Below are 15,045 nucleotides of genomic sequence, written 5' to 3' on the forward strand. Positions count from 1 at the left end.
ATCGTGTTCTATTCCATTTCTCTATTTATTTACAAAATAATAATGACCAGGGTATCAAATTTTGATGGTATCAGATTATCAGAGAAGAATTCTAAAAGGAAAATTGAAAAGGGTTTTGAACTAAATGAAAATCAAAATTTGTGGCATGGTACTAAATATATAGCTCCAAATATTTATACTAGGAAATAAAATGAATACCTTAAATCAATTATTTCACCATCTGCCTTAAGAAAATGGAGAGAGAGAGAGAGAGAGAGAGAGAGAGAGAGAGAGAAGCAAACAAAAGCCAAAGCAAAATTTAAAAGGACATGATAGAGAGCAAAGTAGAAATCAGTGAAATGAAAAAGGGTAAAACAATAGAAAAATAGCAATGAAATGACAGGAGTTCTTTAAAAACATCAATAAAGTTAACCTCTAATTAGAATGATGAAAAAAACAGAGAGAGAAATAAAGTACACAAATAATCAATATTTAGAATGAGAGGGGCAACACTATAAATCCCACATGTGAAAAGGACAGTAGGGAAACATTAGGTCGACTGTATGCTAATAACTGGACAACCTAATTCTTTAAAAGACACAAAGTGTAAAAGCTCACTCTAGATGAAATAGGCACCAATAACATGAACAGCTCTGCATCTAATAAAGCTAAAACTCTTCCTACAAAGAAAACTCTAGAATTACTTGGCTTCATTGGAGAATTAAAAAAAAAAAACATAATACCAATTCTAGGCAAAGAACTACAGAAAGTTGGAAAGGAGGGAATATTTTTCCCTCTGTGAATACAGTATTACCCTAATACAAAAAGCATACAAAGACATTTTAGGATAAGAAAGTCACATATTAGCAACTATCATGAACATAGATGTAAAACTTCTAGACAAAACTTTGCAAACCAAGTTCCATAATATACATAAAGAATATGATACAAGTAAGATTTACCCCAGGAAGGCAAGTTTGGCTTGATATTTGGCCATAAGTTAATGTAATTGACTCTAGTGGCATACTTTAAAAAACAAAAAACATGTGATCATTTTCAAAAATTTTGAAAAAAAAATCCATTATCCATTACTGACTAAAAAAAAATTAATTTAAATCTAAAAGCCACACACCTTCAGCAAACTGGGAATAGAAAAGAACTATCTTGATAGTACTTAGTGATGAGAGAAAATGTTCTTCCCCCTGAGTTCAGAAGATGGCATCTGCTTTAACAGATTCTGTTCTACACTGAAGTGCAGGAAAATTAGGCAGGAAATACATTTTAAAAAATTCATAATTTTTTAGAAAAGTGAAATCTTTCTTTACAGACAACATGATTGTCCAGATAGAAAATTAGATAAAATCTGTAAAAACCCATTGGATTTCTGTATTTTAGCAAAGCATTTGGAAAGTGATATTTTAAATATTATTTATAAAAATATAAAATATGAAATGTGTGTGGAAATTTGACAAAAGATGTGAAAGGTCTACGACTTAAAAACTAGAAAACATTACTAAGAGAAATTTGAAAATACCTAAATAAATGGAAACATATAACATGTTCATGACATAGTATATTTGTGCTATTAAGATATCAATTTTCTCCTGATTGAGCTATACATTAATTGCAATCTAAATAAAAATTCCAGCATATTTTTGGTGTCATTTGACAAGCTGGTTCTAAAATTCATGAGAAAATTCAAAAGACTAAGAGCAATCAACATATTTGAAAAAAAAATGCCAATGCCTAACACTGAGTTCAAAACATTATTATAAAAGTTACAAAAATCTGGTGAGGATGTAGCAGGAAGGGTATACTTACACGTTGCTGGTAGGATTGCAAATTGGCGCAATCACTCTGGAAAGCAGTATGGAAATTCCTTAGAAAAGTTGGAATGGAACCACTATTTGATCCAGCTATCCCACTCCTCGGTCCATACACAAAGGACTTAAAATCAGCATACTATAGTAATGCAGCCACATCAATGTTTATAGCAGCTCAATTCACAATAGCTAAACTGTGGAAGCAATCTAGATGCCCTTCAACAGATGAATGGATAAAGAAACTGTGTTACATATACACAATGGAATATTACTCTGCATTAAAAGAGAATAAATTATGGCATTTGCAGGTAAATGGATGGAGCTGGAGAATATCCTGCTAAGTAAAGTAAGCTAATCCCAAAATACTAAAGGCTGAATGTTCTCTCTGATAAGTAGATGCTGATCCATAATTGGGGGGAGGGGATGGGAAAAATGGAGGAACTTTCATTGGGCAAAGGGGAGGGAGGAAAGGGGAGGAGGTATGGGGACAGGAAAGATGGTGGAATGTGATGGACATTATTATCCTAGGTACATGTATTACATATGGTGTGATGCTACATCATATACAGAGAAATGAAAAATTTGCTGCAATTGTATACAATGAATCAAAATGCATTCTGCTGTCATATATACCTAATTAAAATAAATAAATAAAGTTATTTTTTAAAAACCTACAGAAATCAAGACAACAAACAAATCAGTGGAATGAAGACTACAAAATCAGACCCATGCATATATGAAAATCTTGTGGTTTTGTTTTGTTAACCAAGATGCAAAAGTGATTCAATGTAGAAAGGATAGGTTTTCAAAAAATGGATATCCTTGCCAAAGGATGATCTTCAATCAATATCTTATACCATAATCAAAAATTAACTCAAAATATATAATGTAAAATGTAAGCTATAAAACTTGAGGAGACAACATAGGAACTTGGATTAGGCAACACCTAAAGCATAATCTCCAAAAGGAAAAGTTTACACATTGAACTTTATCAACATTAGAAACTTCTCCTCTTCAAATGTCACTGTAAAGAGAATTAAAAGACAAAATGTAGCCTGGGAGATAGTTTTGCAAGAATATACTGATAAAAGGAGTTTTATCCAGAATTAATAAAGAACTCTCAAAATTAAATAAGAAGAAAAAGCAAACCCAATAAAAATGGGCAAAATATTTGAACAGGTATTCACTAAAGAAAATATATGATTGGTAAATAAGCACATGGAAAGATGATCAATAACAGTAAATTCAACTACAATGAGAACCCACTACAGATTTATTGAAATGACTAACATTAAATGCACCACCCATACCAATTGTTGCCAAGGATATGGAGCAATTGGAATTCTCATATATTGCTGATGGGTTTGACTTTAAAAAACAATTTGGCAAATTTCTTTAAAAAATTAAATGTGTACTTATCATACAATCCAGCAATTCCATGCCCAGGTAAAATAACAACTTAGAATTGGGAACACAGAGAATCAGGAAAATGAATATTTAGAGCAGCTTGATATAATTGTCCAAAACCGCAAACTATCCAGATGTCTTTCAACAGGTGAATCATTAAACAAGATGTGGCATATCTTATACACACAATCATATTCTACTCTGTAATGAAAAGGGGTAATTTCTTTTTGTATTAAAAGAATCCAAAATGCAGATGAATCTCAAAATAATTATGTTAAATTATACAAACCAGATCCTGCCAAAAAAAAGAGAGTAAAACCTAGACAGAATATCCAGTGCTCTGCCCTTACTAGCCAAAGGAACTTAGAAATGATTTTTTTTTTTAGGAGTAAGTTATACCTAAAATAAGAAACAATTGGGGCTGGGGATGTGGCTCAAGCGGTAGCGCGCTCGCCTGGCATGTGTGCGGCCCGGGTTCAATCCTCAGCACCACATACCAACAAAGATGTTGTGTCTGCAGAGAACTAAAAAAATAAATATTAAAAAATTCTCTCTCTCTCTCTCTCTCTCTCTCTCTCTCTCTCACTCTCTCTTTAAAAAAAATTCTCTCTATCTCTCTCTCTCCTCTCTCACTCTCTCTTAAAAAAAAAAAAAAGAAACAATTGATCAGAATCAGTACCACTGGATTATGCTTTCAGACACCAGTTTATTCTCTGGTATGCATTTTGTGGTCATGCGCTTTTTTATTTGCCATCTCTAGGGTCACTGCCATTTCTTTGGATATCTCGCCCTCCCCATCAACACCACCACTACAAAGCAACCTTGAGAGTGGACTTAGAACTCACTGTTAGATATGTGCCTGGGCAGCTCAGTCATTCCTCATACAACCCCGGGCTTGTAACTTTGATGCCTCTAGTTGGAAGAGGGGAAATTTTGGTCATCTAAATGTGACCCAACAAAGTAGGTAAAATTCCCAACTTCTACTTGGAATAGTGTGGCTAGAAATCCCTAGAATCCACAGAAACATGGCCTAGTCCTACATCCTGACTATTTCAAATGTCCCTTATTCCCTTACTCTTTCCCAAGAATTTGAAACATCAAGAGCTGCTCAAGTCCAGAGTGTAGAAAAAATAAATGAGAGATGTAGAAAGGGAAGCATTTGTCCACCTACTTCACATATAGTAGTGTATGCTTCTGCCTCACCCTCTAATGGAACCTGTGGGCTGTATTCTTCATAACCTCTAAGACCAGCTTTGATTTCTAATTATATGTTTATTCTTGTCCTTAATCCAATAATTTTATGGCAGCTTCTCTATTTAAAACCCCCAACTTTGGGAATATCATCCCTAGGGAATATCTTTCTGTGGTCTTCCCTTATCATCATGTCCTATCCCAAGGGTTCCATCCCTATGTGGGGGGGGGGGTCGGTGTAGCCAGCTAGCAGCACTCCTGTGTCTTCTGCGCTGTCACATCTTCTCCGGTGTTCCTGAGTTGCAAGGGCTGCAATCCCACTGGTACTGCGATGTTTCCCAGAACCAGCTTCCTGACAGGTGTTCTTTTCACCTCTCCAGCCCAGGCAACTGCTATTAGGTTCCATATTCCTGAAGTGGTCATTACTGGTCAGGATCTGTCTCCTAGATCCTCTCCCAGGAGTCTCCAGTCTCCATCACTTCCTTCCTGCCCTCAACTCCTGCCTCAAACTGTGAGTGGGAAAGTAGGATTGGAATTCTTGGTGGAGACCCATCATCTTGAATACAGCAGCCGGTGAGCCCCTCAGAGACACCCCTGAAGAAACAGATTCTAGACAATCTTATGACATGTCAATGGCGCCAACTTGGCAGTTTTTATTGTAGCCATCCTCTTCATGAAGAAAGTGGTGACTGGAGAGGCACAAAGACATTTGGAAAGCAGTTTGGAGATTCCTTGGAAAACTGGGATGGAACCACCATTTGGCCCAGCTATCCCACATCTCGGTTTATACCCAAAGGACTTAAAAACAGCATACAATAGTAATGCAGCCTCATCAATGTTTAAACAACATAATTCACAATAGCAAAATTGTGGAACTAACCTAGATGCCCTTCAGTAGATGAATGGATAAAGAGAATGTGGTATATATACACAATAGAATATCATTCAGCATTAAAAGAGAATAAAATCATGGAATTTGCAGATAAATGGATGGAGTTATAGAATACTATGCTAAATGAAATAAGCCAATCCCAAAAACTCAAATGCCGAATGTTTTCTCTGATATGAGGATGCTGTTCTATAATGGGGATGGGGGCAGAGGATGGTCCAAGAAATAGATGAACTTTAGATAGGGAAAAGGGGAGGGAGAGGAAGGGAGGGGCCATGGGTGTAGCAAAGATGGTGGAATGAGATGAACATTATTACCCTAAGTCCAAATGGTGTGACTTAACTTTGTGTACAACCCGACATGAAAAATTGTGCTCTACATGTGTACTATAATTTGAAGTACATTCCGCTGTCATATATAATAAATTATAATAAATAAATAAATAAAAACACATGCAAAAAAGGAACAAGGGAGATGGGCTGGGGTTGTGGCTCAGTGGTAGAGCGCTTGCCTTGAATGTGTGAGGCACTGGGTTCAATTCTCAGCACCACATATAAATAAAATAAAGGTACATTGACAACTAAAAAAAATATTTTAAAAAAAGAACAAGGAAAATGGCTGAGGAAGCCAGGAAGCCAGCTTCTCCTCTCCTGCCATCCTGGACTGTTGAGTTGCAGACCAACAGTTCTGAGAAAGTTAAGTCATGCCTCCCCAGCTGTGCCCATCGCTGGATGCCTTCTGGGATACCACTGCCAAATATTTGAAAATTTTTGAGAGATTATTTTTTTGTGGAAATAGAGCCAAAAGTTTCAGGGAATTATACAAGTTTCTAAGAAGCTGGAACCAAAGAAAGGGCTCAGTGTGAGTGGAAAGGAATATTTTAAACAAATCTGATACTAAGATTGCAGCTGTATTTAAAAGTGATTAACAGCATTTAAGAATTAGTGAGAAAGATACCAAGGGGTAGAAAAGTATTTATTTTAAAGATGAAACAGAGATTAAGCTCCTGACATGTTAATAGAAGACTAGTCTGTTTTGATAAAGTCTTCTCTTTTTCATTTTTCCTCCTCTTTTAAATATTACCCTACATTGAAATAATGATTATATTAATTTTGATTTTGTTCATGCCATGGTAATCCACTCCCATTAACCTTTCAGACAGCAGTGGTATAGCAGTCTCAATCATGGGTCCAAGATTTCATTTACCACTTGTTGACAGAAGCTCAAATAGAGGCTCATCTAAGAGTGATGTCCAAAGGTCCTGAGGACCTACACAAAGTTACCAAAGCAACTCACCACTTCTTCTTCCTCACTTTCCTCTTGCCCATCTATGCTTCAACTTGCACCTCTCTTCCCTTGACAGAGAGGCAGAACCCCTGCCTTAGCATGAAGTGAGCACAGTTCTAAAAATGGACGTCGTCCCTTTTCCTCTAATTCCTTTGTCTCCAGGCACATAATTATTCCTATTGTGTAAGATTCGTGCTGTCATGTGCATTGGACCAGACATTCCTAGACGTCCTATATTCTGGATCTTTTCATCCTTATTTGATTCTAAAACCAATAGCATGCTATAAATAAACCTGAGCAAGATTCCAAAGGCAATGTCTTCTTATTCTGCTAATCAGTGGCTTTCTAACTTTGAGAGAACGAGCCCTTTTAAAAAGCCACTGTAGAAACAAGGTACAATAGGAAGAAAGCAAGTGAATATAAAAGGGCATTCAGGGACCCCTGTGACACCCGGATATAGGTGTTAGAATTTGAAAGGACCTTGGAAAATGTGGTCCAATTCCATCAGTGCCATGTTAGCCAGGGAGCCTGCACACACCTTTGCACACCCCTAAGCTTCAATCAGGGAGAGTCAGGTCCAGGACCCAGGTGTACTGATATATGAAGCCTTTCCAATTTCACTACCTTGCTGTCTGCTCACTTCTTAGTGTAAATGGAGAAACACAAGACTTGTGTCCATCTGGAATGAACATGGTACCCTCTATTGAAAATTTCCTCAGCCCTGAAGCAGAGGACAGTTACAGAGGTCTCCTTGGGAAGACACCAAGAAATCACACAAGAACCACCATCAGCTTTGAAATCACCAAGAAGCAGCAAACCTCTTGGGAAGAGCTAACACTGATAGTTGGTTCTCTTTTTCTAAAAAACTATTTTCTCTCAAGCCCTAGGGTCTTATCAGGCCACCAGCCCCAACCTTCAGCCCCAGCTCTGGAAAAGTGGATCTTCCTTGAAGGGCCAGCACTTGACCTTACTGACTAAGGGGTAGAGAGCTTTCGTTCATCAAGGAAAATTTCCTAAGGAAAAGGAATGCATTTATCTTAATTCTACCCTTATGTTTAAACAGTGTTTCTCCTGGGGACTTCTTCTCTTAATTGAAAAGAGAAAGAAGAAAAAAGTATTTGAATAACACACTATATAGCTTCCTATCCTAGTGTCATGGATCATAAACTGAGTCCCCTTAAAAAGCTTTAGAACAGAGTTCCCATGACCTCAAGCAACCAGGGCTGTGTGGTTAGACCATTGCCTGGGAGGGTTCTCCTTCCTTGGAGGACCACCTGTTCCAGCCATTAGACTTCCCTGGGTGACTGTCTGGGGTTTACATTACTTGTCAGGACTTTAGTTGAACTCTGAGAAAAGTAGGTTAAAAGTCTACTGAGCAAAAGACAAGCGATAACAGGAACAAGCAGAAAAATAGGAATTTAAGTTAGACTGCTAGCAGAAGTTTGCCAGAGAGGATTGTGAGTGCTGGAATATATTTCTAGATATCCATGAATAGTTTAATAATTAGGCAAAGCCAGGGGAAAACTAAAATAAAAATAAAGAAAATTGAATGACAGAGATCCTGATTTGATTAAGTTTGCCATAGGTGAACACCCTGAGGAGCAGGCTAAGGAGAGATGCTTGTGAATTTGTTCATACAAATTCTCTGAAGGGTAGCTTTTTCTCTAGTTAGCTGGGTCATCCTTCTTTTTTGGTCTTTGTCTCTCTTAGTCCCAATCATCAGATGCACTCCTGTCCTAAACCTGTTTATGGACATTCATGTCCAGATTCTCCTTTCCTCTTGAAAGGAAACTTGAGATCTGAGTCTTCTGTCACCTTCTCTCTTGACCTGTCCACTCATGCTCAGTCTTACCTATTGACCCTCTTAGGTTTCATTCCCTGCCCCAGAGCCAGCCCCCTATGGAGCTAGGAAGAAGCAGGCCTCACCTGCCTTTTGAGCCAGCCTTTCTCTAGCCTCACCTCCTCTTCCTTTAGAGCTCTAATGACCATCCTGTTCAGAAACAAATTCCCAGAATTTTCTTCCACAAAACTGCCTTTCCCAGAATACAAGGCCTAGCCCTCTAGAATTCTCTATATCTTCTTCCCTCAAAAATCTGCCAACAGGTAAGAATTTTAAAGCAATAATTCAGGCCAAATCATTAGTGTCTAAAAACTGATCTCATCGGTGACCTGCCTGAGTGCCAACAATAGCAATGCAAGTTTCTATTTTATAGTCTCATTTCCTGCTCACAGGCACCCTGTGAGGTAGCACAAAGATATAGTACAGGTAGCTGAGTCAATTCCAACGAAGGAAAGGGCCTTTCTGTGATGTTGCCAACATCTTTCATCTTATTAACCCTAACCCTAACCCTACCCTGTCCTCTGTCCTTCTCTCTCATCTCATTTTCTGCCACTCTCTGACTATTCACTGATTGTCATACTTTTTGCTAAAGTATAATTTTCATAAAAATAGAAATTCAACTTTTTAATTAATAAGTCAGCAACTTGTTAAGATTGGTTCACAAGAATATTCAAAAAGCAGAAATATATGTTTCTTAAAGGCCAATATAAATACTAATATATATTTACTAATAGGTTAAAAAATGATTAATACTCTATAAGATGATTAAAAATATGTTTGAGACAATCAAAATGGAGCTTGGCATGGTGCCACATGCCTGTAATCCCAGTGGCTCAGGAGGCTGAGGCAGGAGGATCATAAATTCAAAATAAGCCTCAGCAACTTACCGAGGTTCTAAGCAACTTAGCAAGACTCTGTCTCTAAATAAAATATAAAAAGGGCTGGGGATGTGGTTCACTGGTTAAGCACCCTGGGGCTCAATCCCTGGTATAAAGAAAAAAAAACTTTAGCTAGACTTACCAAGAAAGAAAAAAAAGACTAAAATTAATAAAATCAGGAATAAAAAAAGAGATGTCACTACCAATCTTAAGTAAATAAAAACATTTATAAGGGAATACTATGAAAAACTTTATAAGAACAAATTAAGTGACTCACATAGACTAGAAATCCCTAGAAAGACACAAGTTACAGAAATTTACCCAATAAATATAGAAAAAAATAGATTAATAACAAGTAAAACAACTGAATTGTTAGGTTTAAAACTTACCAATATGCCCTAAAGAAGAATTAACATCAATCCTTCAAAAACTCTTCCCCCAAACTATAAGAACAGAGAACATTTTCTCATCTCATTATATGAGGTCAGAATTACTGGTTCTTCATACACCAAGACATCAGAAGGAAATAAAATGGCAGCCCAATATTCTCCATGAATACAGACATGAAAATACTCAACAAAACATTAGCAGGCTAAATCAAGCAACATTCATAAAGTAGTATGTACCAAAACCAATTGGAACTTATCCCAAAAATGCAGGGTGATTTCAAAAGTCTGAAACATCATTCATGTAATATACCATATTACAATGGTAAAACATCATATGATCCTTGCAATGAATATAGGGGGAAAAATGACAAAATCTAAATGCCTTTTTGGGAAAACCTGCACAACAAAGTGGGACAGATAAGAATTTTCTCAAACTGGTAAAGACCATTTATGGAAAATCCACATGCTAACATAATATTTAATGGTTAAGACTGAATACTTTCCCTAAAAGATCAGGATCAAGGCAAGAATGCCAATTCTTACAACTTCTATTCAACATTGTAATAGAAGGTCTAGCCAGAGCAATTAGGCAAGAAAAAGAAATAAATGTCACCCAGATTGGAAAGGAAAAAATGAAACTATCTCTATGCGCAGATGACATGATTTTGTATTATTAAAACTTCTAAGTAATCCACTAAAAAACTTTTAAAACTATTACATGAATTCAGCAAAGTCGGAGGATAAAAGATCAATATGCAAAAATCACCTATATTTCTGTGTACTTGCGGTGAAATTTTTGAAAATAAAATTAAGAAACCAATTTTGCTTATAATAGTCTTAAAAATATTTAGGAACATATGTGATAAAAGAAGTATAAGACATACACCAAAAATTATAATATATCATTAAAGAAATAAAAAATCTAAACAAATAGAAAAACAGTCCACACCCATGGATAAGATGACTTAACATTGCTAAGGTGATTTTGCTTCCCAGCCTGATTGACAAGATCTGGTATCTATAAAGATAGATACCAGTTGCTTTGTTGCAGAAATGGACAGACTAACCCTCAATTTTATGTAGAAATACAAGAGACTTGGAAAACTAAAAAATTTTCAAAAAATAAGAATAAAATTGAAGAATTTATACTTCCCAATTTCAAAACTTACCACAAAACTATAGTAACAAAGACAGTATGGTTCTGACACAAGGATGTGTCAATCAATGAAATAGAATTGAGAATCCACAAATAAAACCACACATTTATGACAATTCATGTTCAACAGAGGTATTCGGATAATTCAACAGGGAAACAAAACCCTTTTTGGTGGAAGGGACTACTGAATAATCACAAGCAAAATAATGAATTTGAATCTTCACCACAATACTCACAAGCATTAACTTAAAAAAGATCCTAGAACTACATATAAGTTAAAAATACTGAAAATCTTAGAAGAAAACATAGGAGTAAATCTTCATGCCTTTGGAGCAATGGTTTTCTCTGAAACCACTAAAAAGCATAAACAACAAAAGAAAAAATATATATAAATTGAACTTAATATTGAGAACTTTTGTTCTCATGTAATACCCTCAAGAAACAGAAAAGACAATTTTCATAATGGAAGAAAATATTTGCCAAACATATATTGGATAAGGAATTTCTATTCGAAATACATAAACTCAATGTTTTAGTCAGATTTTTCACTGCTATGACCAAAAGATTTGACAAGAAGAATTAAAACATGAAATGTTTATTTGGTGCTAATGGTTTCAGAAGTCTCAGTCCATAGATGGCCAACTTCATTCCCCAAGGCTGGAGGTGAGGCATGATGTCATGGGCGAAGGGTATGGTAGGGGAAAGCGGCTCAGGCCATGATGATCAGGAAGCAGAGAGAGCTCTGCTCACCAAGGGCAAACTATAAACCCCAAAGATACCCCCCAGAAACCCACTTCCTAACCACTCCCTACCTGCCTACAGTTACCACTCAGTTAATCTCCATCAGGGATTGGGTTAAGGCTCTCATAACGCAATCATTTCACCTCTAAATTTTCTGTAGTTGTTTCCAATGTCTTTTGGGTGACACCTAGTATCTAAACAATAACTCAATAATAAAAGAAAAAACTAAAATTGGAAAAAGATTTAAACAGAAATTGCTCAAGGAAAATACAAAAATAATCAACAAGTACATATAAGAGTGCTCAACATCACTAGTCACTAAGAAAATGCAAATCAAAATCACACTGGGATGTCACCCCATACCCACTTACATGGCTATACCCAATGATAGATAATAACAAGTGCTAGTCAAGATATGGATAAATTAGAAGCCTCATACTTTGCCAGAAGGAATGTGAAATGGTGCAGCCACTTTAGAAATCCATTTAACATGAGCCTTCTATAAATTCCAGAAATTATACTTCTAGGCAAATACCAAAGTTAAAACATATCCACAGAAACACTTGTACATAAATGTTCATAGAAACATCCTTCATAATTTTCAGAACAATAGAAATAATCCAAATATCCATCAATTGATGGATAGCTAACCAATTGCCTATCCATACAATTTAATGTTATTTTAAAATAAAGAGTAAAGTATCACTATATGCTCCACAGCAGATAAAACTAGAAAGCATTATTCTAAGTGAAAGAAGACAATCTCAAAAGAGCCCATATTTTATAATCACATTTGTATGAAATTCTCAGAATAGGAAAATCTATAGAGATAGGAAGCAGATTAGTGGGCGTCTGTGGCTTATTGGAAGGGGAGATGATGACAAGGGATAAAGAGTTATGGTGTCTTTGTTGGAGAGGAAATAAAAATGGTCTGAAATTAGATTATGGTGCCATTTGCATAATCCTACAAAAATTCTGAGAAGCACTGGGTTCTAAACTTTAAATGGGTGAGTTATATGGCATAAGAATTATTTCCAACAATGCTGCTTAAAATACAATATTGGGGCTAGGCATAGTGGTTCATGCCTGTAATCCCAGCAGCTAGGGAGGCTAAGGCAGGAGGATCGAAAGTTCAAAGCCAACCTCAGCAACTTAGTGAGGTGCTAAGCAACTTAGTGAGATCCTTTCTCTAAATAAAATATAAAAAGGACTGGGGATGTGTTTCAGGGGTTAAGCACCCCTGGATTCAATCTCTGGTACCAAAACACACACACACACACACACACACACACACACACACACACACACACACTATTGGAGGAGTAGAATTCAGTCACATTCATTGTATTTCTTTGGGAATAATCATTTACATTACCATTAGTTTTCTATGAGTTGAATTCTACCTCTCTAGAACTATTTATAACGTAGATAATAGATACTCAGTCAAAGGGTAATGTCTGAATATAATAAGGTAATCCTCAGAGGATGGAAAGCCCAGCTTTCCACTGAAAGGAGGCCTGGTCTTAGCCTTCGCCAGGTCACGGATGATTCTCCATGAAACTCCCTTCATGTTCTTGACTACACTACTTTGCCAGTTCTGTTCTCTCTGCTTGAATCTGGCTCATGTCCTCTTTTCAGTTTCTATTCAAGAATTATCCTCCCCAAGAGAGCTTCCCTAAACACATATATAGTAGTTCCTGGAAGGAGAGAGGATCTATTATCTATTGCAACTTGACATGTTATCCTCTAAACCTCTGGCCTTAAACAACAAATATTAGTTGTCTCAGAGTTTCTCCACCTCAGGAATCCAGGTTCAGCTTACCTGGGTGGTCTGGTTCAGGTTTTCTACTTCCATTGCAATCAGAGTGTTGGTTGGGGCTGCAGCTCATCTGAAGGCTTGACTGGAGCTGGGAGTCCATTTCCTGGATGACTCCTTGCTGAGAGGTTGGCAGGAGTTCTCTGTTGGTTGCCACTTGAACTTCTTTATAAATTGCTTGATGAGCCTCACAATATGACAGCTCACTTTCCCCCAGAGCAAACAACCTAAGAAAAGAGAAGACAGTGATTTTATTATCCAGCCTCCAAAATCACATACCATCACTTCCATTTCATTCTGTTTATTAGAATAAGTCATGAAATCCAGCCCATGCTCCAGGGGTAAGGAATTAGCCTCCACCTTTCAAAAGAAGGATAAAAGAGGGCTGGGGATGTGACTCAAGTGGTAGCACACTCACTTGGCATGTGTGGGGTGCTGGATTCGATCCTCAGCACCACATAAAGATAAAATAAAGATTTTGTGTCCATCGAAAACTAAAAAATAAATATTTAAAAAATTCTCTCTCTCTCTCTCTCTCTCTCTCTCTCTCTCTCTCTCTCTCTCTCTCTCTCTTTCTCTCTCTTAAAAAAAATGATAAAAGAAAATTCTTGGGAAAACAATTTTAAAGCCCCATAATGTACCCCCCACAAACATATCCTCTTGTTTGGGACTTTCTACTATTTTTTTCCAATTATTGTTTTCCTTATAACATTTATATTATTATACATTTATTTATATGTCAATTATTGCTTTTCTCACTATAATGAAAAGGATTGTTGCATTATTGCACAGTGAATACTCAGCACCTAAAATGGTACCAGACATAAAGAAGCTCAATGACTGATATATGGATGAAGTTACAGGAGCAGAACCAAGCATGGAAACCAGTTATTTAGAGTCCCAACCTAATACATTTCTCAATATTTTACTTTAGAGAAATTCTAATGGTTGAATGTAAGTCAACAGTGATTCTGGGTGAGAAAGGGGAATCTTCCTGGTCCTCCATGAAGTCACCCCAATTGAGGCCTCTTCCACTCTTCCCAGATCCAAAATAAACCCTGCTCACCAAAACTTAGGAAAGTCTTTTTCTGCTTCATACATGCAAACAAAAACCTCCCATCTTTTAAGAGCAATATGGGGCCTCGTGAGGTGGGATATGTCTCATAGACCTGCATTTCCTTGGATACTTATAAAGAAAAAGTTAAAAGTTCTGAAGCAGCCTGGAGCTCAGGATTTAATACAAGCATTTCATCTTGATTTACTAATGAGACACCTTGAATGCTACCTTGCTTGATCACTCTTATTTATCCAGGATTTAGCTGCATTTATGAAGCCAAATGTTGATGCTCCTTGGCTTTGGAAAATAAGGAAATCCGCATGCAATTAGGAAACAGACAGTAATGGAAAGTACACTGGATTGGGAGTCCAGAGCACACCACCAACTTGCTGAAAGCCTATTTTCCATACCTGAGAAATGGCAGGGTGAGACTGAGGAAGATAATCTATATTAAATAGCAGGACTTGAATAGGAATTTGACAAGTCCTGCTATTTAATAAAGTCTAGATGTCTTAACATCTCTTGCATAGTCTTTGCCAGGTTTTTATCAGGAATTTCAATAAGCTTCAATGGGGAACAGACATACTTGTAT

The sequence above is a fragment of the Ictidomys tridecemlineatus genome, chromosome 7 (assembly GCF_052094955.1).
Source record: "Ictidomys tridecemlineatus isolate mIctTri1 chromosome 7, mIctTri1.hap1, whole genome shotgun sequence".
NCBI lineage: Eukaryota > Metazoa > Chordata > Mammalia > Rodentia > Sciuridae > Ictidomys > Ictidomys tridecemlineatus.